Genomic DNA, 24198 nt, shown 5'->3' with positions numbered 1-24198 from the left:
TCACAAGACAATATTTCTTGGTAACAATGCATATTACAATTGAATATAAACAAAACCTTCATTTGTACAGAAACCTGCACATTTCCACTCAACGCAAAAAGAACATTTTCCATATACAATATGAACATAGATATTCAATAACAATTGATTTCCCATGTCGTTATTGTAAGTAACGACATATTCCCCGCCACAAAATTTATAATATACAAGTATTTACAACAGTCCCTTTTGAATCAAATCTTTTCTAGTTTCTGCAGCCACCCAAGCAGCCTTCCTGGATGGTCGGGTACTCACTTCAGGAATTTTGGCAGGATCAGGAGTCTCAACTTCTTGCCATAGCTCTCAAGGGTACAACTTCACAATGGGATGCATGATCTGGCCATGGGAGGTTTTGAGGGTAGCTACCCTAACTACATTGTCAGACCCCACATGCACCTGAATTACCTGACCCAACTTCCATTTGTTTCTTGGCCCTTCATCATGTACGAGCACGACATCTCCTATTTTGGGCCAAGAATTATGTTGGACTCCAATTCGATGAGTCTCTTAACGAAATCAAATATTCATGTTCCCATTTTTTCCATAGCTGATCACACAATTTGGATATGTAAAGGAATCTCCTTTCTACATTTTCAGTTTTACTATACAATGGGTCTTCAGATACCTCATCCCAATAAATAGTTTCCTTGGGAAAGGATCTTAATTTCCTACCCAAGATCAGGTGATTGGGAGTTAAAATCTCCTTCTGATCAAGGTCCCCCGAGGTGTAGCTTAGTGGCCTGTCATTTATTATTATTATTATTATTATTATTATTATTTGCTAAGCTGCAACCCTAGTTGGAAAAGCAGGATGCTATAAGCCCAGGGGCTCCAACAGGGAAAACAGCCCAGTAAGGAAAGGAAACAAGGAAAAAAATCAGTTGTTTTAAGAACAGCAACAATATTAAAATAAATATTTCTTATATAAACTATAAAAACTTTAACAAAACAAGAGAGAACAGTGTGCTCGAGTGTACCCTCAAGCAAGAGAACTCTAACCCAAGGCAGTGAAAGACCATGGTACAGAGCTTATGGCACTACCCAAGACTTGAGAACAATGGTTTGATTTCGGAGTGTCCTTCTCCTAGCAGAGCTGCTTACCATAGCTAAAGAGTCCCTTCTACCCTTACCAAGAGGAAAGTAGCCACTGACCGACTACAGTGCAGTACTTAACCCCTTGAGAGAGATTCCAATTCCACCAAAATGCAGGATAATTCATCATAACTGAGAAGAGCTCGACCAATTACCTTCTTCATACAGGTTTTCAATAGTCCGATCAATCTCTCCCAGATTGCACCAAACCAAGGTGCTCTTGTTGGTATAAATTTCCACTTACACTCTATTTTCTCCAGATGGTTTTGAAAAAGGGGGCTCTCTGCCATTGTTTTCAGATATTCAGATGCTGCTACAAAAGTAGTGGCGTTGTCACTCAACATTAGTGAAGGAAAGCCTTCACGGCTGCTAAACTTCCGGAAGGCCATGAGGAATGAGTCAGCGGACTGATTTCTGACTACTTCCAGATGTATACCCCTAGTGATTGGGCATGTGAATAGTATGACATACACCTTCTCCGGATTTTGCTCCCCTTCCTTTATCCATAATGCCCCGGTGTAATCCACCCCAGTAACGCTAAAAGGTTGTTTCCGTTGTACCCGGAATTCCGGCAATGGTGTCATTATATTAGTTTTATATGGTTTTCCTTGAACTTTTTTACAGATCACGCAATGATGTAACACGCTCTTGACCAGTTGTCGCAGCTGTGGTATCCAGAACTCCTGTCTTACACTAGCTACAGTAGCGTTCACCGCAATGTGCGCTTGCATCACATGATGTCGTCTTATTAACAACTTACTCAGAACACAACCCTTTGGCAGTAAAGTAGGAAATTTGACTTCTTCAGGCAGTGTTGCATGTTCCAACCTGCCTCTACATCTCATTACATTATTATCCAAAAACAAATTCAACTGGCGAATTAATGTCAATTTTGGGTTTGTTTCCTCCCTTTTCAGGGCTTTATATTCTTCTGGAAAGTACTCTCTCTGCACGAGAACAATTGTTTTGACCTTTCCTTCTTGTAACTCTTCCAGAGTCAAACTACCAGTTTTTCTGTTATTGGTTGCTAGTCTGCAATTCTTTACAAATCGCATTATCCAAGCTATGGTCTTAAAGACCTTGTCAGCTCTGCTGAATCTTTCCCAATCCAGCAGACGTGTTGCATCTATGTCCCCTACAACATTAACCACAATGTCCTGTTCACCTTGTATATGTGTACACCCAACCCATGACCTATCCATTGGCAGAGTGTGATTTTTTAACCAAGGGGGTCCCTCCCACCAAAAGGAGTTCTTTGCTAACACCTTAGCACTCTTTCCCCGTGTCAACCAATCACTGGGGTTTTCTGACGACGGTACGTAAGACAGGACTGACCCCAGAATCAAAGAGTTAATCTCAATTACTCTGTTTCTCACAAACACAGGCAGAACATTACTGGACACAATCCAGCTAAGGGCGACTTTACTTTTTGACCAGACATATAATTGTTTAAATTCCTTCTCATCAAAGGAGTCAATAATAAATTTTGTCATTCTTGCTCCTAGCAACAATGCCATTAGTTCCAATTTCGGAATTGTCAATTCCTTAATGGGCGCCACTCGGCCCTTTGCTAAAATTATATTAGAGCTTTCACCATTTGCTCTATAGGCCACACAACCATATGAAGTTTCGCTAGTATCGCAGAATATGTGCAAGGTATCACCAGTTCCTAGGCTAGCACTCCTAGGAAAGGATATTTCAAAACACTTCTCCAAGTCCTTGCGTATTTCACTCCATTCCTCGAGTTGTTCATCCCAATCCAGATGCTCCTTCCACAATTTCTGCAAAAATATCCTTGCTTTCATAGTAACAGGGAGAAGCAATCCCAATGGATCGTATATTTGGGCAACGGTACTGAGAATCTCTCTCTTTGTTTGACTCGATCTATTAATATGAGTTGGATTGATAGTTAAAATGTCTTTAATTATATCCCAATTCAATCCCAATACTTTATGAATTTGGTTTTGTTTGGCTTCAATTTGATTAGCAGCAGCAATAGTTTGTATAGACTCGCTATTGCTAACCCACTCCTTCAAATATAAGTGAGCCTGAGCAAATATTTTGTTGGCATTAAAATATAAATCCATCAACTCAGATTCACCATTAGCCGTAAATTGCAAATTATCTACGTACAAACCTTTCTTCAGTCTTTCCACTACATCCACTGTCTTGGACCGGGGTAACCACGAGACCACAGTGGACAAGTGATGCTTGATGGTTGCATTTAGAAGAAAAGGTGGGCATGTAGCTCCAAATAATACTACTCTAAATATGTATACTATTAATTTACTATTGGGATCTGTTGGATTTTCCAACCATAAAAAACGCGTATAATTGCGATCTTCTTCACGTAACTGTACCATTAAAAATGCCTTCTCAATATCACTAATGCAAGCAAAGGTGTTAGTTCTAAATTGCAGCAGGACTCTGAGTAGATCAGCCGTTACGTGTGGTCCAGTCCATAGACAATCATTCAGGCTTAATCCATTTTTACCTTGTTTTGATGAGCAATCAAACACTATTCTTATTGGAGTAGTGGCACTGTCTTTAAGCACTCCATGATGTGCCAAGTAATGACAATCCACATCAGATTTATTGTAGATTACCCTTTCAACGAATCCTCTATCTTCTTGCTCTTGCAAGATTTTCTGATAATGATCCAAGTGATCCACATCCTTCTGAAACTTGATGCTCTGCTGTCGAAGTCTACTCATGGCTAAACCAAAATTTGTCTTCAATCTGAATCTATTGGTTCTCCACGGCAACGCCACAACATACTGTTTATCAATTTCAGAATAGGTTATAGTGCTCTCAAAGTCCTTTAAGACCCTCTGGTCTTGTTCTCGCAACTCACTGCAATCTATTCCCAGTCTATCCAAACTCCACAATGCGTCCAGATCAGTCTTGGGATTTTCATTATGAGTAACTTCAATTCCTTCAGTTTGTACAGCTAGCTTCAAAATTGTCACCTGAGTTTCCCTAGTGGGGGAAGCACTACATGTGCCTGACACCACATAACCAAATATGATCGGCAACAATATTAAATTTCTAACCCTTTTGAACCCTGGATGCAACATATTATAAACATTATCAACCCCTATCAACAATTCATTAGTTGATTGATTCTCAACAGGCAAATCAAAATCTTTATCAGCCAAGCTGATCTTAGTTTTACATAACGACTTTAAACTTCTCTTAACGTCGAATTTCTTCGCATATTCTGGCAGCTCATCCAACACTATGCAGTCCATTATTATCAACTTGCCTTTATGCGGTATGGCGACACTTATCAACTCGTATTCATGAACAGGTTTACTAGCTAGATCACCTCTCACGGCAATCTTTTCAACTCCTTTGGACCTACATTGCAGTCTCTCTAGATCCGATCTTTTAATAAATGTCCTCTCAGCACAAGTATCCAACAGCCCTCTAAGTCGTACCATTCGACCTTTCTTCCCTTTCAGAGGAATTGTTGCTGTTGGTAATATGGATTGCTTACCTGATTTATTTGGTTTCTCCTGCTCATTTACTGATAGTGTTCCCACTTGTACACCACTTTGTTTATTCTTGCTTTGCTTTGTTGTTTGGTCCCTATCACACAAGATACGAAGATGTCTCAAATTACAACCATTATTGCAACTTGATTTGTCACAATCCACACTAAAATTCTTCTTAGAAGCACACACACAACATAACTGCAAAGCTCTGATACGATTCAACCTTTCATCTCTGGTTGCGTAAGTTTTGCACTGAGTCCACCAATGTTCTTTATCACAAAGAGCACATCTTGTGGATTGCTGATGACTGGACTTATTCACATTTCCCTTGGTTTTCGGTCTAACAGCTTGGGATTGATTTACCGTGAATGCAGATATTGACGACAGAGTTTCAGTTTTATTTACATCAGTTGAAACAAAAGTTCTTAGATTGCGAATCTCCTCTTCTAGGTATTTCCTAAAGGTGTCTAATACCAACCAATTGTCTCCACACCTACACTTCACAGTCTCACTCACGCTTTGAGGCAATTTGGTATAGAGCAAAATAACAAAGTTCATTTAATTCCAGCCTTTCACTTTCCAGCGATCTTATTGAGCATTCAAAATTAGCTCTGAAAGTTTGCAATGATCTGAATTGGCAGCAGGAGACTGCATTTCTAGCAATCTTCTCACCAGAATATGCTTAATTTCATCTCTCTTTCCATAAATGGATAGGAGAAGAGCTACAGCTTGTGGATAATTGGCGGACTCAAATTTAAATCCCGAGATTAATTTCGAAGCTTCTCCTGTGAGCGCACTTCGTAAATATGAAAACGTCTGAAATGGTTCCAAGTCTTTCCGCTGGTGTACTGACACCTCATATAGTTCCCTGAAGGAATTCCATTCTAATATATCTCCAGAGTAATGCGGAAGATCTAGTTTGGGTAATCTAATACTGGCTGTGGGTAGTGGCGGTGGTTGCGTTAGAGGATTTAGTAACTTCAAATTGTTAGTAATAGAGCTATTGAGTTTGCCGATATGTGTACGGACGTCTCTTGCATATTCAGCTTGATTTATCATTTCATCAGACATTTCTTCTTCTTTAACCAAATCCAAAATTTGTTCATCCAAAGCAAGAACTTTGTTCAAATTATCTAAAATAGAATCCCTAAGGGAAGTTATAGCATCAATATCTGTTGAATCGATCACTTCGGTCATCTTCCCAATAAAACGTGTGATAACGGATTTATGACCGCCACGTCTACGCTTCAACGACTCCATTGTGACAAGACCAAACTCAAACAATACAAATACGATATATTCAAATTTTCAATAAATAATAAATATGCATCCAACTATAATAACTGGGTTCAAAAGTTTTAAATTAGCAAATTTTCACAAAGGTGACTCCTCACCCAATAATTTTCACGCAAATTAAACAATGAAAAGGAGAAATTTTATTATACGTGCGTAGTGGAATGTGCAGGCCCTGTCCCATACTTAACCCAGCCCTAAATCTGAAGGGGAAGGACCACGATCCTACACACCTTCTACCACCCTTTACTTTTCACATATTTGTTTGACTCAATGCAAATACGTTGAGCCAACGCCTTGTAGCTTTTATGATTGAAATGAATCCCATCTCTGGCTACATCACCTTCTGATAATAAAGTAGGGATCACCCTAATTCTTGTATCTCGCTTTAATTTCCTGTTTAAACAGTTTCTTCTCTTTTGATAGTTTGTGGCAGAGGTTCTAGATGGTGTTTTACGTATTTCTATTAACATAACAAAAACCTCTGAATTATTGATTGTATGTAGACTCTACCAATCCTAGAATATTTTTGTGAACACTATTCACCAGGTTAGGGTTATCTCCTGGTACATCTAAGTCATTGCTACCTATGAACAAGATAGTGATACTGGGCCCATAGGTAGCAAGTTCGGTTATCAGGCCAGGTGTCATAAGGTTGGTTGTAACAGCCCCTGGTCTACCAAATGTCCTATATTCTAAGGGTTCAAATAATGGTGATCTACCACAAAAAAAAAAAAAAAATTCTCCATGTGGGTGACATGAGAATGTCCCACAATAGCTACTTTACGTTTCATTATTAAATTGTTAAATGAGAGATATTCTAACAAGAGAAGATTTACATTAATTCAAAGTAAAGGAAAATAACAAAACCAAATTTAAGACTTAAGGCAAGCAGGACAAGGCCTTACTAATTTAATCAAACTTCATATTAGAAACCGTTTTAATCAAGCCTGAAATGCTTCTAACCTACAAATAGCGTGAGAAAAAAAAAACTATTTACTGTTTCTTATGACACCACACAAAGACAAAGGGTTAACCCCGTCTGGTTATGTAAGCAGGGTACCGCATGACAATTTAACGAAACGCGCAAAAACAAAAGGATTCAACAAGGTTAGGGAGGGTAGGCATTAACAGCAAAACATCAACACAACATGGTTATTAACAGGAAAACCCTACGTAAATGTCCAATATAATCACCAACGGTATTAATCGTACATGTGACTAAACCAAAATATTATTATATGACCGGCGTTCAAACTTTAGAAATTATCAAAAAATCTCACAAATCCTGGTCACGGCACCAAATATCGCTACTTATTAGGGTCAAACAAGCAACAACATATAATGACTTCAGTCATTCACAAAATTACTAATTACCAGATTCGTTAAGAGAACTCAAGACCCTTTCTCTACATTAGGAATTTATTGCGTTGTGTTACAAAGATAAATGGTCATACTATATTCTATTGAGCCTTTGCCCCAATTATTACTTACTTGGTTTCATGTGAAGTTCTTACTGAGTTCGGATTACAATAGGCACGGGTAAACCACGATACCACATAAATATTTGATTTTACCCAATCACGGAATCCCACGCACAGATTTGCATATCCCTAGCGAATCATCCCATCCAAGGTAACTAAATATTATATGATACTCATCCAAACTTCGGTTGATTAATTCATCCACTTCATTAAATGCTGGGAAGGAACGGCTTCGTTAATCAAATGAAATTCTCTTCATCCTGATTAATTCCACTGAAGACTACACTACAAACGTTGAGATTTATTGGCAGTGTTGGAGGATGCCTTCCAAGATCCCTTGGACAACGTGGATGTTTATGCCTTCCAATTCTTTTGCCTGAAATGGGCAAAGATGGAAAAGATGCTGGAAAAGGACATGTTGCAAATCATAGTCAGCTGTAAGCTCTACCTAGTAGAAAAGTCGACAGGGGATTGAAGACTGGTCATCGATCTCTTCCCTATGGCCAAGTTTGTGCTACAAATGCCATTCAAGATTAAAATGGTGACACCGAGCACCGTACTGGCTGCCATAAAGAGTATCGCTACTTATTAGGGTCAAACAAGCAACAACATATAATGACTTCAGTCATTCAAAAAATTACTAATTACCAGATTCGTTAAGAGAACTCAAGACCCTTTCTCTACATTAGGAATTCATTGCGTTGTGTTACAAAGATAAATGGTCATACTATATTCTATTGAGCCTTTGCCCCAATTATTACTTACTTGGTTTCATATGAAGTTCTTACCGAGTTCGGATTACAATAGGCACGGGTAAACCACGATACCACATATAAATATTTGATTTTACCCAATCACGGAATCCCACGCACAGATTTGCATATCCCTAGCGAATCATCCCATCCAAGGTAACTAAATATTATATGATACTCATCCAAACTTCGGTTGATTAATTCATCCATTTCATTAAATGCTGGGAAGGAATGGCTTCGTTAATCGAATGAAATTCTCTTCATCCTGATTAATTCCACTGAAGACTACACTACAAACGTTGAGACTTATTGGCAGTGTTGGAGGATGCCTTCCAAGATCCCTTGGACAACGTGGATGTTTATGCCTTCCAATTCTTTTGCCTGAAATGGGCAAAGATGGAAAAGATGCTGGAAAAGGACATGTTGCAAATCATAGTCAGCTGTAAGCTCTACCTAGTGGAAAAGTCGACAGGGGATTGAAGACTGGTCATCGATCTCTTCCCCATGGCAAAGTTTGTGCTACAAATGCCATTCAAGATTAAAATGGTGACACCGAGCACCGTACTGGCTGCCATAAAGAGTAATGACCTCTTACTTTCTGTGGATCTGGAGGGCGCATACTTTCAGATCTCAATCCATAAATCCCACACAATGGAAGGTTGTTCAAGTTTTAGGCCCTTTCCTTTGTGCTGGCCACTGCTCCCAAATTTTCCCTATTGTGATCACTCTTATGCCAACTTTTTCTCATACTTGCGGCATCCGTTTCCCGTGATATCAAGATGACTGCCTGATCATGTCTTCCGCCCGGAAACAGCTGCTTCAGTACAGAGACATGTTAGTTGGCAATCTGAGAATTGTGGTAAATCGGGAAAAATCACATCTCATACCCAAGCAGGGGAGGAAGTATCTGGGAATGCTGATATAGTCAATCCTCCGTCATCACAAGGATTGGGTAACTGGGACACCTACAAAGAGCAAAAAAATGCATAATCTTTGTGCTCTAGGGTGAGTCAACTCACAACCCACCGATGCAGTCAACATACACCCTAGATAACTTACTTTACTGTACTATATTTTTTTTTAACTTGGTTTATATCACGATACTGTAGTTTTGCTCATAGGTACCAGATTTATTGACAGTGTTGGAGGATGACTTCCAAGATCCCTTGGACATCCTGGATGTTTACGCCTTTCAATTCTTTAGCATGATATGGGCAAAGATGGAAAAGATGCTGGAAAAGGCATGTTGCAAATCATGGTCAGCTGTAAGCTCTACCTTGAGGAAAAATCGACGGGCTGGAGACTGGTCATCGATCTCTTCCCCATGAACAAGTTTGTGCTACAGATGCCATTCAAGATTCAAAATGGTGACACCGAGCACCGTACTGGCTGCCACAAAGAGTAATGAACTCTTACTTTCTGTGGATCTGGAGGGCGCATACTTTCAGATCTCAATCCATATATCCCATTGTTCCAGCTCTAGGTCCTTTGCTTTGTCCTGGCCACTGCTCCCAAATTTTCCTTATTGTGATCACTCTCATGTCAACATTGTCTCATACCAACGGCATCCGTCTCCGTGATATCAAAATGCCTGCCTGATCATGTCTTCCTCCTGGAAACAGCTGCTTCAGTAAAGAGACATGTTTGTTGGCAATCTGGGAATTGTGGTAAATCGGGAGAAATCACATCTTATACCCAAGCAGGGGAGGAAGTATCTGGGAATGCTGATATAGTCAATCCTCCGTCATCACAAGGATTGGGTAACTGGGACACATGCAAAGAGCCAAAAAATGCATAATATTTGTGCTCTAGGGTGAGTCAACTCACAACCCACCGATGCAGTCAACATACACCCTAGATAACTTACTTTGCTGTTCTATATTGTTATAACCTGGTTTATATCACGATACTGTAGTTTTGCTCATAGGTACCAGATTTATTAGCAGTGTTAGAGGATGCCTTCCAAGATCCCTTGGACAACGTGGATGTTTATGCCTTCCAATTCTTTTGCCTGAAATGGCAAAGATGGAAAAGATGCTGGAAAAGAACATGTTGCAAATCATAGTCAGCTGTAAGCTCTACCTAGTGGAAGAGTCGACAGGGGATTGAAGACTGGTCATCGATCTCTTCCCCATGGCAAAGTTTGTGCTACAAATGCCATTCAAGATTAAAATGGTGACACCGAGCACCGTAATGGCTGCCATAAAGAGTAATGACCTCTACTTTCTGTGGATCTGGAGGGCGCATACTTTCAGATCTCAATCCATGAATCCCACACAATGGAAGGTTGTTCCAGTTTTAGGCCCTTTCCTTTGTGCTGGCCACTGCTCCCAAATTTTCCCTATTGTGATCACTCTTATGTCAACTTTGTCTCATACCAACGGCATCCGTCTCCCGTGATATGAAGATGACTGCCTGATCATGTCTTCCGCCCGGAAACAGCTGTTTCAGTACAGACATGTTTGTTGGCAATCTGGAAATTGTGGTAAATCGGGAAAAATCACATATCATACCCAAGCAGGGGAGGAAGTATCTGGGAATGCTGATATAGTCAATCCTCCATCATCACAAGGATTGGGTAACTGGGACACCTGCAAAGAGCCAAAAAATGCATAATATTTGTGCTCTAGGGTGAGTCAACTCACAACCCACCGATGCAGTCAACATACACCCTAGATAACTTACTTTGCTGTTCTATATTGTTTTAACCTGGTTTATATCACGATACTGTAGTTTTGCTCATAGGTACCAGATTTATTAGCAGTGTTAGAGGATGCCTTCCAAGATCCCTTGGACAACGTGGATGTTTATGCCTTCCAATTCTTTTGCCTGAAATGGGCAAAGATGGAAAAGATGCTGGAAAAGGATATGTTGCAAATCATAGTCAGCTGTAAGCTCTACCTAGTGGAAGAGTCGACAGGGGATTGAAGACTGGTCATCGATCTCTTCCCCATGGCAAAGTTTGTGCTACAAATGCCATTCAAGATTAAAATGGTGACACCGAGCACCGTAATGGCTGCCATAAAGAGTAATGACCTCTTACTTTCTGTGGATCTGGAGGGCGCATACTTTCAGATCTCAATCCATAAATCCCACACAATGGAAGGTTGTTTCAGTTTTAGGCCCTTTCCTTTGTGCTGGCCACTGCTCCCAAATTTTCCCTATTGTGATCACTCTTATGTCAACTTTGTGTCATACCAACGGCATCCGTCTCCCGTGATATGAAGATGACTGCCTGATCATGTCTTCCGCCCGGAAACAGCTGTTTCAGTACAGAGACATGTTTGTTGGCAATCTGGAAATTGTGGTAAATCGGGAAAAATCACATATCATACCCAAGCAGGGGAGGAAGTATCTGGGAATGCTGATATAGTCAATCCTCCATCATCACAAGGATTGGGTAACTGGGACACCTGCAAAGAGCAAAAAAATGCATAATCTTTGTGCTCAAGTGTGTGTCAACTCACAACCCACCGATGCAGTCAACATACACCCTAGATAACTTACTTTACTGTACTATATTGTTTTAACCTGGTTTATATCACGATATTGTAGTTTTACTCATAGGTACCAGATCTATTGGCAGTGTTGGAGGATGCCTTCCAAGATCCCTTGGACAACATGGATTTTTATACCTTTCAATTCTTTTGCTTGATATTGGCAAAGATGGAAAAAATGCTGGAAAAATACATGTTGCAAATCATAGTCAGCTGTAAGTTCTACCTAGTGGAAAAGTCGACAGGCGATTGAAGATTGGTCGTCGATCTCTTCCCCATGACAAGTTTGTGCTACAAATGCCATTCAAGATTAAAATGGTGACACCGAGCACCGTACTGGCTGCCTCAAAGAGTAATGACTTTTTACTTTCGTTGGATTAGGAGGGTGCATACTTTCAGATCTTAATCCATAAATCCCACAGAAACTACAATGGAAGGTTGTTCCAGTTCTAGGCCCTTTGCTTTGTGCTGGCCACTGCCCCCAAATTTTCCCTATTGTGATCACTCTCATGTCAACTTTGTGTCATACCAACGGCATCCGTCTCCCGTGATATGAAGATGACTGCCTGATCATGTCTTCCTCCTAGAAACAGCTGCTTCAGTACAGAGATATGTTAGTTGGCAATCTGGGAATTGTGGTAAATCGGGAAAAATCACATCTCATACCCAAACAGGGGAGGAAGTATCTGGGAATGCTGATACAGTCAATCCTTCATCATCACAAGGATTGGGTAACTGGGACACATGCAAAGAGCAAAAAAATGCATAATCTTTGTGCTCTAGGGTTAGTCAACTCACAACCCAGCGATGCAGTCAACATACACCCTAGATAACTTACTTTGCTGTTCTATATTGTTTTAACCTGGTTTATATCACGATACTGTAGTTTTGCTCATAGGTACCAGATTTATTGGCAGTGTTGGAGGATGCCTTCCAAGATCCCTTGGACAACGTGGATGTTTACGCCTTTCAATTCTTTTGCCTGATATGGGCAAAGATGGAAAAGAACATGTTGCAAATCATAGTCAGCTCTAAGCTCTACCTAGTGGAAAAGTCGACAGGTCGATTGGAGACTGGTTATCGATCTCTTCCCTATGACCAAGTTTGTGCTACAGATGCCATTCAAGATTAAAATGGTGACACCGAGCACCGTACTGGCTCCCTCAAAGAGTAATGACTTTTCACTTTCTTTGGATTAGGAGGGTGCATACTTTCAGATCTCCCACAGAAACTACAATGGAAGGTTGTTTCAGTTCTAGGTCCTTTGCTTTGTCCTGGCCACTGCCCTCAAATTTTCCCTATTGTGATCACTCTTATGTCAACTTTGTCTCATACGTGCGGCATCCGTTTCCTGTGATATCAAGATGACTGCCTGATCATGTCTTCCTCCCGGAAACACCTGCTTCAGTGCAGACACATGTTAGTTGGCAATCTGGGAATATTGGTAAATCGGGAAAAATCACATCTCATACCCAAGCTGGGGAGGAAGTATCTGGGAATGCTGATATAGTCAATCCTCCGTCATGACAAGGATTGGGTAACTTGGACACCTGCAAAGAGCAAAAAAATGCATAATCTTTGCGCTCTAGGGTGAGTCAACTCACAACCCACCGATGCAGTCAACATACACCCTAGATAACTTACTTTACTGTACTATATTGTTTTAACTTGGTTTATATCACGATATTGTAGTTTTGCTCATAGGTACCAGATCTGTTAGCAGTGTTGGAGGATGACTTCCAAGATCTCCCATGGACAACATGGATGTTTACGCCTTTCAGTTCAATTGCATGATATGGGCAAAGATGGAAAAGATGCTGGAAAAAGACATATTGCAAATCATAGTCAGCTGTAAGCTCTACCTAGTGGAAGAGTCGACAGGGGATTGAAGACTGGTCATCGATCTCTTCCCCATGACCAAGTTTGTGCTACAGATGCCATTCAAGATTCAAAATGGTGACACCGAGCACCGTACTGGCTGCCACAGAGTAATGACCTCTTACTTTCTGTGGATCTGGAGGGCGCATACTTTCAGATATCAATCCATAAATCTCATAGAAACTACAATGGAAGGTTGTTCCAGTCCTAGGTCCTTTGCTTTGTCTTGGCCAATGCCACCAAATTTTCCCTATTGTGATCACTCTCATGTCATCTGTGTCTCATACTAACTGCATTCGTCTCCCGTGATATGAAGATGACTGCCTGATCATGTCTTCCTCCTGGAAACAGCTGCTTCAGTACAGAGACATGTTTGTTGGCAACCTGGGAATTGTGGTAAATCGGGAAAAATCACATCTCATACCCAAGCTGGGGAGGAAGTATCTGGGAATGCTGATATAGTCAATCCTCCGTCATGACAAGGATTGGGTAACTTGGACACCTGCAAAGAGCAAAAAATGCATAATCTTTGTGCTCTAGGGTGAGTCAACTCATAACCCCCCGGTGCAGTCAACATACACCCTAGATAACTTACTTTACTGTACTATATTGTTTTAACCTGGTTTATATCACGATACTGTAGTTTTGCTCATAGGTACCAGATCTATTGGCAGTGTTGGAGGATGCCTTCCAAGATCCCTTGGACAACGTGGATGTTTACGCCTTTCAATTCTTTTCCCTGATATGGGCAAAGATGGAAAAGAACATGTTGCAAATCATAGTCAGCTCTAAGCTCTACCTAGTGGAAAAGTCGACAGGTCGATTGGAGACTGGTTATCGATCTCTTCCCCATGACAAGTTTGTGCTACAAATGCCATTCAAGATTCAAAATGGTGACACCGAGCACCGTACTGGCTGCCTCAAAGAGTAATGACTTTTTACTTTCTTTGGATTAGGACGGTGCATACTTTCAGATCTCAATCCATAAATCCCACACAATGGAAGGTTGTTCCAGTTCTAGGTCTTTTGCTTTGTGCTGTTCACTGCCCTCAAATTTTCCCAATTGTGATCACTCTTGTGTCAACTTTGTCTCATATCAGCGGCATCAGTCTCCCGTGATATCAAGATGACTGCCTGATCATGTCTTCCTCACGGAAACACCTGCTTCAGTTCAGACATGTTAGTTGGCAATCTGGGAGTATTAGTAAATCGGGAGAAATCACATCTCATACCCAAGCAGGGGAGGAAGTATCTTTGAATGCTGATACAGTCAATCCTCCGTCATCACAAGGATTGGGTAACCTGGACACTTGCAAAGAGCAAAAACTGCATAATCTTTGTGCTCTAGGGTGAGTCAACTCTTAACCCCCCTGTGCAGTCTACATACACCCTAGATAACTTACTATACTGTACTATATTGTTTTAACTTGGGTTATATCATGATATTGTAGTTTATATTATTTTACAAAGGTAATTTTACATTATTATCACAGCTTTCATACAAGCTAAGTTATTGCCACATCATCCTATGTATAAGTAACAACAAGACACTGCTGTTCCTATCTAACAACATTCTGTTATTTTACTGTATATTACTATACTAAATGGACAGTACCACCACTACAGTACAGCTTTATTAGTCAAGGTCAGATGACACACCAGTTGTAAATGTCCGCTGTCTTCGTGAGGTCGCCTCACAACCCTACCAGCTCATCACCTAATACGTAGCCTGTATCTATCTACAGTATGGTACTTCTTATACAGTACTGTTTTGTATATATACTGTTAAAAGTTATTTTTCAATGAATGTATGAATATTTATTCTAAGATCATTGTATCAGTAAAAATAAGGTAAAAAAAAGACTGTACTGTGCAGTTTACATACAATACCACGTACTGCTTAAAAATTTGTATGCAGTAAAATCTTGTGATGCATAATGCAATCCTTAAGGTGCAGTAGTAGTGTTTAGTATTGAACATTAGGTGTACATGTATACATAATTCTACATAAACAGTACTATATATAACAAGTCCTTATGTAACCTGACATTAGTTGCTTGACATTGGTTGCAGAAGTCCTAACCATGAGGTTCTGTGAAGTATCAAATCTTTATTCAAAATCTTATGCAGATCTCACTACTTTAGAATATCGAAGCCTGGGGTGATGTATAGCCGACTGTAGATACGACAGTACCTAAGATCTTTCCATCAAGTGACTGCATCAGCACAGTTAGAAAGGTAGTGCAATGTTTTCTCTCCAAGCAAAAACTACTGCTGCAACAGTTGTAACAGTTGCTGGAACAGCTCTTGTAATTGGAGAAGCTTGTTTCTTACGGACTGCTTTATCAGAGTTCCCCCCAGTGGTGTCGGAAGAGACACTGGGAAGCCCCAACAGTCTTCCTCACCATCCAGTCCCAGTGGAACAAGAGGAACGGAAGGATTTGGTTTGGTGACAAAAGTATAGTGAGCCCTCGCTACTTCGCGGTTCGACTATCGCGGCTTCACGACTTCGCGGATTTTTTTCCTAACGCATGTACAGTGGAACCTCTACATACGAATTTAATCCGTTCCAGAACCAACTTCGGATGTAGAAAATGTTCGGATGTCGAAACGAATTTTCCCATAAGAATACATGGTAATTCATTTATTTCGTTCCTCAGCCTAAAAACCCATAATAAATCCTTAATAAATGGCTACACATAATTACGCATAACAATAACATAACTGCATAATATGAAAGAAGCATGTAAAAAAGATAAATATAAAGAAATAATGAATAAAAAATGTGTTTTATTGCCACTTTACCTTAGAGACAGGCCAACGCAGGTGTAGGATTTGCTACCCATGAGGAGACGGACGATCGGCGAGAAGGTAGAAATGGTGTTAACAAGTTCTTTAAATAAATACTCTCTCTCTCTCTCTCTCTCTCTCTCTCTCTCTCTCTCTCTCTCTCTCTCTCTCTCTCTCTCTCTCTCTCTCTCTCTTGTTCTTCTTCACTGTTTGTGTTAGAGACGTCAATTAATTTTTTTTCTGAGAGAGAGAGAGAGAGAGAGAGAGAGAGAGAGAGAGAGAGAGAGAGAGAGAGAGATTAAACAAAAATGTGTTGTGTACATATGATTTTTACCAGCGTTAACGAGTTGAAAGACAGTTAAATGTAACTAAAAAAACAATATCAGCGAATCTGAATTCCTTTATTAACTAAAACAAATATTGATACAAACACACTCGTGTGCGTATCCGCAAACACACACACACACGCACAAGGAGACACGATCGGTGAGGAGGTAGAGATGGTGACTACGATAACATACCGTAACTTACACTACGGAAATTTTAATCTAACTAAGCTTATTTATTTTTTTATTTTATTTTTATATTTCATATTTTTCACATTTTTTTCTTTTGATTTTTTATTTTCATCACTTTCAGTGACGAGTTACGGTATGTTATCGCAGTCACCATCTTCCTCCTCCCTGACCGTCTCTCTTACTGCGTAGCAAAATTCTTGCACCTGTGTGTGTGTGTTTGTGCATACGCACACGAGTGTGTTTGAATCAATATTTGTTTTAGATAATAAAGGAATTCAGATTAGCTGTTACAGTGAACCCTCGCTACTTCGCGGTTCGACCATCGCGGATTCACCACTTCACGGATTTTTTTCATAACCCATGTCTATACAGTACATATATTGCGGTTTTTCCGGAAATATCGAAAATACCGCGATGTGACCGATGGTGCGAGATTGGAGAAAGTAAGGAAAATTGAATCATGATTGATTTTCAATATAAATGAAACTTTGAGGAGCAACAAAGATATCATTTGTTAGAGAGATAGAGAGAGGTAAGGAATGGGAGGTAGTGAAAAGTAGCCCACAGAGAGAGGTAGAGAGAGAGAGAGAGAGAGAGAGAGAGAGAGAGAGAGAGAGAGAGAGAGAGAGAGAGAGAGAGAGAGAGAGAGAGATAGAGGGGGATTTAAATGTAATAAACAAAAAAATTTGATAGGTTATAACACATTGGTGCTTATGTAGTATCAACTGTATACTGTAGACGGTTTGAATAAGTTAAGAAATGGTGTAAATGATACTTTGTTAGTGTATTCGTACACACTCAAGAGCGGCAGCTAGATGACAGCTGATCTAATCACAGCCAAAAGTAAAAAAAAAAAAAAAAGTCAACAATACTCGATTTTTAAAACACACCCGAAATTTAAAAACAAAAGTACACGCTTTCTTAATGTGCAATTAACTATTTAAAGAGTGGCAATTTTCTAGAATAAAATGATATTTCCCAAAAAATAGTGGTTTGCTGATGAAATCGGATGCCCTATTTTTGGCTATGATTGAAATGGATGTAGACTCGGCCTAATTATTTCATTTCGTATTTAATTGACACTAAGAAAACTAATTTTAGTTTCTTCATCTAAATGTAAGTATTGTATAACACGAAGAGAGAGAGAGAGAGAGAGAGAGAGAGAGAGAGAGAGAGAGAGAGAGAGAGAGAGAGAGAGAGAGAGAATGAATCAGCTGTTGTAATCAAATGGCGTGTTTTTGTTTCGTGAGAATTTCATCGCCACGACTTTAACAACAACATACTGTACTGAACTTTACAGTATTATACAGACTACTGTAACATGATAAAGTAAAATATTTGTAATCTATTTTATATGAAATGGGGCTATTTTTGTTTTGTTTAAAATTTACATTTACGTATGTAAAACAACTCTCTCTCTCTCTCTCTCTCTCTCTCTCTCTCTCTCTCTCTCTCTCTCTCTCTCTCTCTCTCTCTCTCGTAGATTGTTTTCCTGCTTTGCTACGTATGTATGATTTTATATAGATACGGTAAATAATATTTGTAATAACATATTTTATAAAAGCTTTTACTGTAATATCATTATTTATCACTTTCATCATGCGGGTTAAATTCCTTAGTTTGTTTACTGAGCGTACTTTATGACGCCGTCGTTTCAGGCGGCGTCATAAAGAAAAAAATTTCATTTGGAAGTCCTAAGAAAAATTAAGTAAAACATTAGTAATAACCAAATCAACATACTGTACTGAATAATCAATATAATTGATGCAAAAACTAACCTCTAAACAGATGTGTAAATGCGTTTGTTTCTTCATTAGGATCAGAGATAAACGTAAACAAAACATTGGTTGCCATTTTTTATCGTGCTTTTTGGCGTGTTTAGGAAACGCATGATATAAAGTCGCCTTTAATATTTGTGCCTGTTTTAGTTTAGGGTACTGTATTACATGCATTAAGTGTTCTGTACATTAAAGGGTAGTTTGTTAACAGTACTACGTACAAGGGAAGGTTTTAAAAGTCTGAATATACATGTTAAATAAATAGGTAAATATGGTGTTACTACTTCGCGGATTTTCACCTATCGCGGCCGCGTCTGGAACCTATCTACCGCGATAAACGAGGGTTCACTTTTACTTTCTTAATTTCATTTAATTGTTTTTCAACTCGTTGACGCAGTTAAAAATCATATGTACTCGAAACACATTTTTGTTTAATCTCTCTCTCTCTCTCTCTCTCTCTCTCTCTCTCTCTCTCTCTCTCTCTCTCTCTCTCTCTCGGAAAAAAAATAATAGACGTAGACGTATCTAACACTACAACAGCGAAGAAGAACGAGAGAGTGAGAGAGAGAGAGAGAGAGAGAGAGAGAGGAGAGAGAGAGAGAGAGAGAGAGAGAGAGAGAGAGATTTTATTTAAAGAACATGTTAATGCTATGTTTAGAGAGAAACAGAAAAAAAGAGAAGTCTTATTTAAAAGAGCTTGTTAATGCTATCTTTGTTTTCTTTGCTTCACTTTTTTCTTTCTTTCTATTCATCACGCTGCCAACAATCTCTTTGTCCTTTATCCCTATCAATAAGAGGCGCTCTATCTCTTCCAGGGTATTGCTATGATGTCTTGTAATAATGGTGATCCCCTTCGATGGTTATTTGCTTTAATGGCTGCCTTCAGCTTGATGATCCTGAGATCATAGGCCTATTCCGGCCATATTGTTTAGCCATACAGTATCACTCACATGCACACTGCTCTGATGTTTTTCTATAATTTCTTGCTTCAATTCTAATGAAAGAATTGCCTTCTTCCTGTACTGAAACTTAGCTTCTTAGGCACCATGCTTATAGGTAAAATCACAAAGGAAATGTGAGAAAAGGAAGAAAATAAGCACTGTTAATAACAGACCAAACAGAGGACAACCACATGATACACACAAGAACAGAGAACTGAGCACTCGACACTCAATGGCGTAATGTTTACTTCGTGGTGTCGAAATAAAATTCGGGTTTGTAGAGTCAAAAATTTGCTCAAATTTTACTTCGGATGTTGGAAAATTTTGATGTAGATACGTTCGGATGTAGAGGTTCCACTGTATATACATATATCGCGGATTTTTCCGGAAATTTTGAAAATAGCCGCGATATATGAAGACCCCAAATATTTCGTTAATTCCATTAATAATTAGTAATATCTGCTCTTATTGATGGTTCAATTGCATTACATATGACATATAATTCAGTACAGAAAGAAATAAAACACGAAAAGAGAATGTGATCATATGATAATTCAGTATATGTAGTAAAATTAAATCGAACAAGAAATGCAAATCAGATGCAGTCTGACTTTGTCATATTTGAATGGTGTAAGGCTGCTGATGGCTACTACTACAAATGTAATGGATGTGCATCTTTTCCATGAATCTTTTGTATGTATACGTAGTACTGCATCCAATAATATTCTTTGTTGCAAAAATCACATCTCGAATAAGCGTACATATCCTACAACAAAACAAGCGTAAAATAGCGTACGTAAAGCATAATACCGTGTATACATCCACTTAAATCGTAGCTTAAATACGGCATCCGATTTCATTAGCAAACCACTATTTTGGGGGGAAACATCATTTTATTCTAGAAAATTGCTACTCTTTAAATAGTTAATTGCACATTAAGGTGTGTACTTTTGTTTTTAAATTTCGGGTGTGTTTTAAAAATCGAGTATTGTTGACTTCTTTTTGTTTTACTTTTGGCTGTGATCAGATCAGCTGACGTCTAGCTGCCGGTCTCAAGAATATGCGCGTAAGAAAACAATCTCTCTCTCTCTCTCTCTCTATCTCTCTCTCTCTCCTCTCTCTCTCTCCTCTCTCTCTCCTCTCGTCTCTCTCTCTCTCATCTCTCTCTCTATCTCTCTCTCTCTCTCTCTACTCTCTCTCTCTCTCTCTCTCTCTCTCTCTCTGTGGGCTACTTTTCACCTACCTATCATTCCTTACCTCTATCTCACTAACAAATGAAATCTTTGTTGCTTCACAAAGTTTCATTTATATTGAAATCAATCATGATTCAATTTTCCTTACTTTCTCCAATCTCACACTATGTCACATCGAACGTTGTAGCGGTAACTTAATTGTTCGACAACTTTAAAAATCGGCCCAGTACTTGCTTCTTCTCTTACTTTTTTTTTTTTTTTTTTTTTTTAGATGGTTTCATAATTGAGGGGGGTACAAGTTGACTTATAACTGAGGTTAGGAAAAGCATTTTTGGATATGGAATGGAGAATCATCTTTAGTAACAGTTTAGAATTATCGTAAATTATTATTCGGCTCATTAGCGGCAGTTTGTTATTGTTGATTAAAGGCAAAAAAAAAAATAGAATTGTTTTCCTGCTTTGCTACTGTTACGATCCTCGTGGGGATCGAACCAGATTCTGTTGAATTAATTAATGAAATGGGGACTTTTCAACTACAACCAAAAAGAAACAATAGGAAATATAGAAAGAAAACTCGCAAAAGAAAACATAATTTTATTTACAACTAGACAAAGGTGAATGTTTCTTGAGTTGAGTACTTAGGAAAGCACTGAAATAAACAAAGAAAATCATTTGATTAAACTACACTCTAGCAAAATAGGGGAACAGTCAAGATGGTAGATAAATAATACAAAAAGAATATACTACTCTTCGCAGCAGCTCTCGACGGTTGACAGGAACGGAGATGTTTTCAGGTCTGGCGTCTCGTCGTGGGTAATGAGGGCGGGAGGCACTCGTTAGGACATCTCGGACAAAGCTGGTTACATCTGCATTCTGGTCCTTACGCCTTCTCTTCTTCACTCAGCTTGTTCGCCCTCTCTCTCTCTCTCTTTCTTTCTTGGGTTTCTTCCTCGTCTCTTTTTCGTACTGTCTCTCTCTTGATCGTGTGGAAGTTTATATATCCCTGTATGGGAGGGGGTTAACTATGGACAGGTCCATATAAGGAAATTTTCTCGTTTCTTCATCCTCATTGGTGTTTCCTTGAAAACCGCTGATAACACCTAGGCGAATGCTCTGCTGGTGTAATCAAATTCCATAAAGTTGACTCCTTCGGCTAATGTACTTCTTTTCGGCGACAAACACACTTATTCTTCTCCTACAGGTTCCTTGGTCCTCTATAGACAGGGGCTCGTTGTGCTCAAAGACCTCCAACCTAGGCACATAACTTGACGATGGCAGCTTCAATAACAATAGCGGGACCTTATCTCTCTCTCTCTCTCTCTCTCTGCTTCTCTAAGAGTAGAAAAATCACGTGTTTTAACATTCTTTCCTATATTATTCTATCTACCCCATGACACGTCCCCCTAAAAGAAAAAAAAAAAAGGAAAATCTACTGATTTTATCTTTTTTTTAAACAAAGCTATTAAAGGAGAAAATCACTTATCCCTAAACTGAGAGACAATTACTTCATTACTCTCGTATCATGTAAACCAAAACCAAAAACACACTCTTACGTGTTAATAGAAGAGAAAAAAAAAAAAAAAAAAAAAACAAACAAACGTCCATATCATTCTGAAAAGTCTCTAGAAAGACTGTCGGCTATTACATTATTCTTTCCCTTTATATGAACTATCTTTAAATCATAGTCTTGTAAATTCCAAACTCCAACGCATGAGACGTTTATTCTTATTCTTAAACCTATCTAAGTAAACTAATGGATTGTGATCAGTATACACAGTTAAAACATGACCACTACGTACATAAATCTCAAAATGTTGTAAAGTTGATACTAAACTAAACAATTCCTTCTCAATAGTTGAATAGTTCTGCTGTGCTTTATTTAACTTCTTCGAATAATAAGCCACAGGGTGCTTGATCCCATTCACTTCTTGCAACAGAACTCCTCCTATTCCAATGTCACTTGCATCTATCGCTAAATTAAATTCCTTGCTAAAATCGGGCAACATTAGTACGGGCTCGTGAATCATTATGGCCTTTAACTTATTGAAAGCTTCGATACAGTCATTATCAAATACAAAACTTCGTCCTTTCTTGAAAAGATTTGTTATTGGAGCACTTATTTCTGAAAAATTAGGAACAAATCGGCGGAAATATGAAATCATTCCGATGAATCTCATTGCCTGTTTTTTACTGGTAGGAATTGGGAAATTGATGATAGCTTTATGTTCCCATCTTTTGGACAAATCTTACCTAGACCTACCTTATGACCCAAATATGTGATCGAGGTTTTTCCGAATTCACATTTCTTCAGATTTAAAACACGTTTTGCTTTTTTCAGGTGCTGACAATACTTTAGCAAAAATGCGTAAATGTTGCTCCCACGTATCTGAAAATATTACAAGATCATCCAAATACACAACACAGTTGTCAATTCCATTTAAAACTCTATTCATTAATCTCTGAAAAGTACTCGCTGCATTTCGTAGACCAAAAGCCATAACTTTGGGTTCATAACTACCGAAAGGTGTTATGAAAGCAGATATTTTCTGTGCTCGACTACTTAAAGGTACTTGCCAATAACCTTTGGCCAAATCAAGTTTAGAAATAAACTTAGCATTTCCTATTTTATCTAAACAATCTTCTATCCTGGGGAGAGGAAAATACTTTGTTTTGTAACACTATTCACTTTCCTAAAATCAATACAAAGCCTATCTGATCCATCTTCCTTCTTAACAAGAACTATTGGCGAACACCAGTCACTTTCGGCTGGGAACAATCAAACCATTGTCTAGCATGTACTTAATTTCCTGTCGGACTGAATTTGTTTTTTCTGGGCTTAGACGATAAGGACTTTGTCTAATGGGTTTTGTGTCCTGTAACTCAATATCATGTTCTAAAAGATTAGTCAAACCCAATTTATCACTAACAGTTTCTGGATAATTTGAAAATACATTGAATAATTCCTTGTTTTTTCTTCCGCTAAGCTAGAATTAAACAACATGAAATTATTAAGAACATCAGAGTTCTTCTCAAAAGTAATTTCTCTCTGCGACACTGTTACAACTGGCATTGGACGTTCATTATATTTCTTTAGCAAGTTGATGTGCAACCACTTAGCTCTACGCTTACCCATATCAATTAAGTAATTCAGATTTCCCCTTTTTTCTATGATAGAAATGGACCTTCGAAACTTATAAGATAATGAGGGACCGTCTTTCTGGACTAATACTAAGACTTTATCACCCACATGGAAAATTCTGTCTTTAGCCTTAAGATCGTATTTTCTTTTAGTTTCCCCCTTGACGGTTGCTCTCATTTTCTTTTGCCATCTGCCAGGCTTTCCTTAAATCCTCTTTGTGATTTTCGATATTCTGTATGTAATCCTTTCTACCTTCTTCTTGCATTAACTTACACTTTAAAATTTCTAAAGGTCCTTTAGCGGTGTG

The 24198-nt window shown here is 38.9% G+C and overlaps 1 protein-coding gene across 2 annotated transcripts in view; it reads left to right on the top strand.

Annotated features, from left to right (window-relative positions):
* Nucleotides 1-24198, top strand: part of LOC137643924 (pre-piRNA 3'-exonuclease trimmer-like) — a 227484-nt gene that overhangs the window by 81157 nt on the left and 122129 nt on the right. The window lies entirely within an intron of this gene.

This window comes from Palaemon carinicauda, chromosome 7, assembly GCF_036898095.1.
Source record: "Palaemon carinicauda isolate YSFRI2023 chromosome 7, ASM3689809v2, whole genome shotgun sequence".
Taxonomy (NCBI): Eukaryota; Metazoa; Arthropoda; class Malacostraca; order Decapoda; family Palaemonidae; genus Palaemon; species Palaemon carinicauda.
This window is presented reverse-complemented; position numbering and strand designations above follow the sequence as displayed.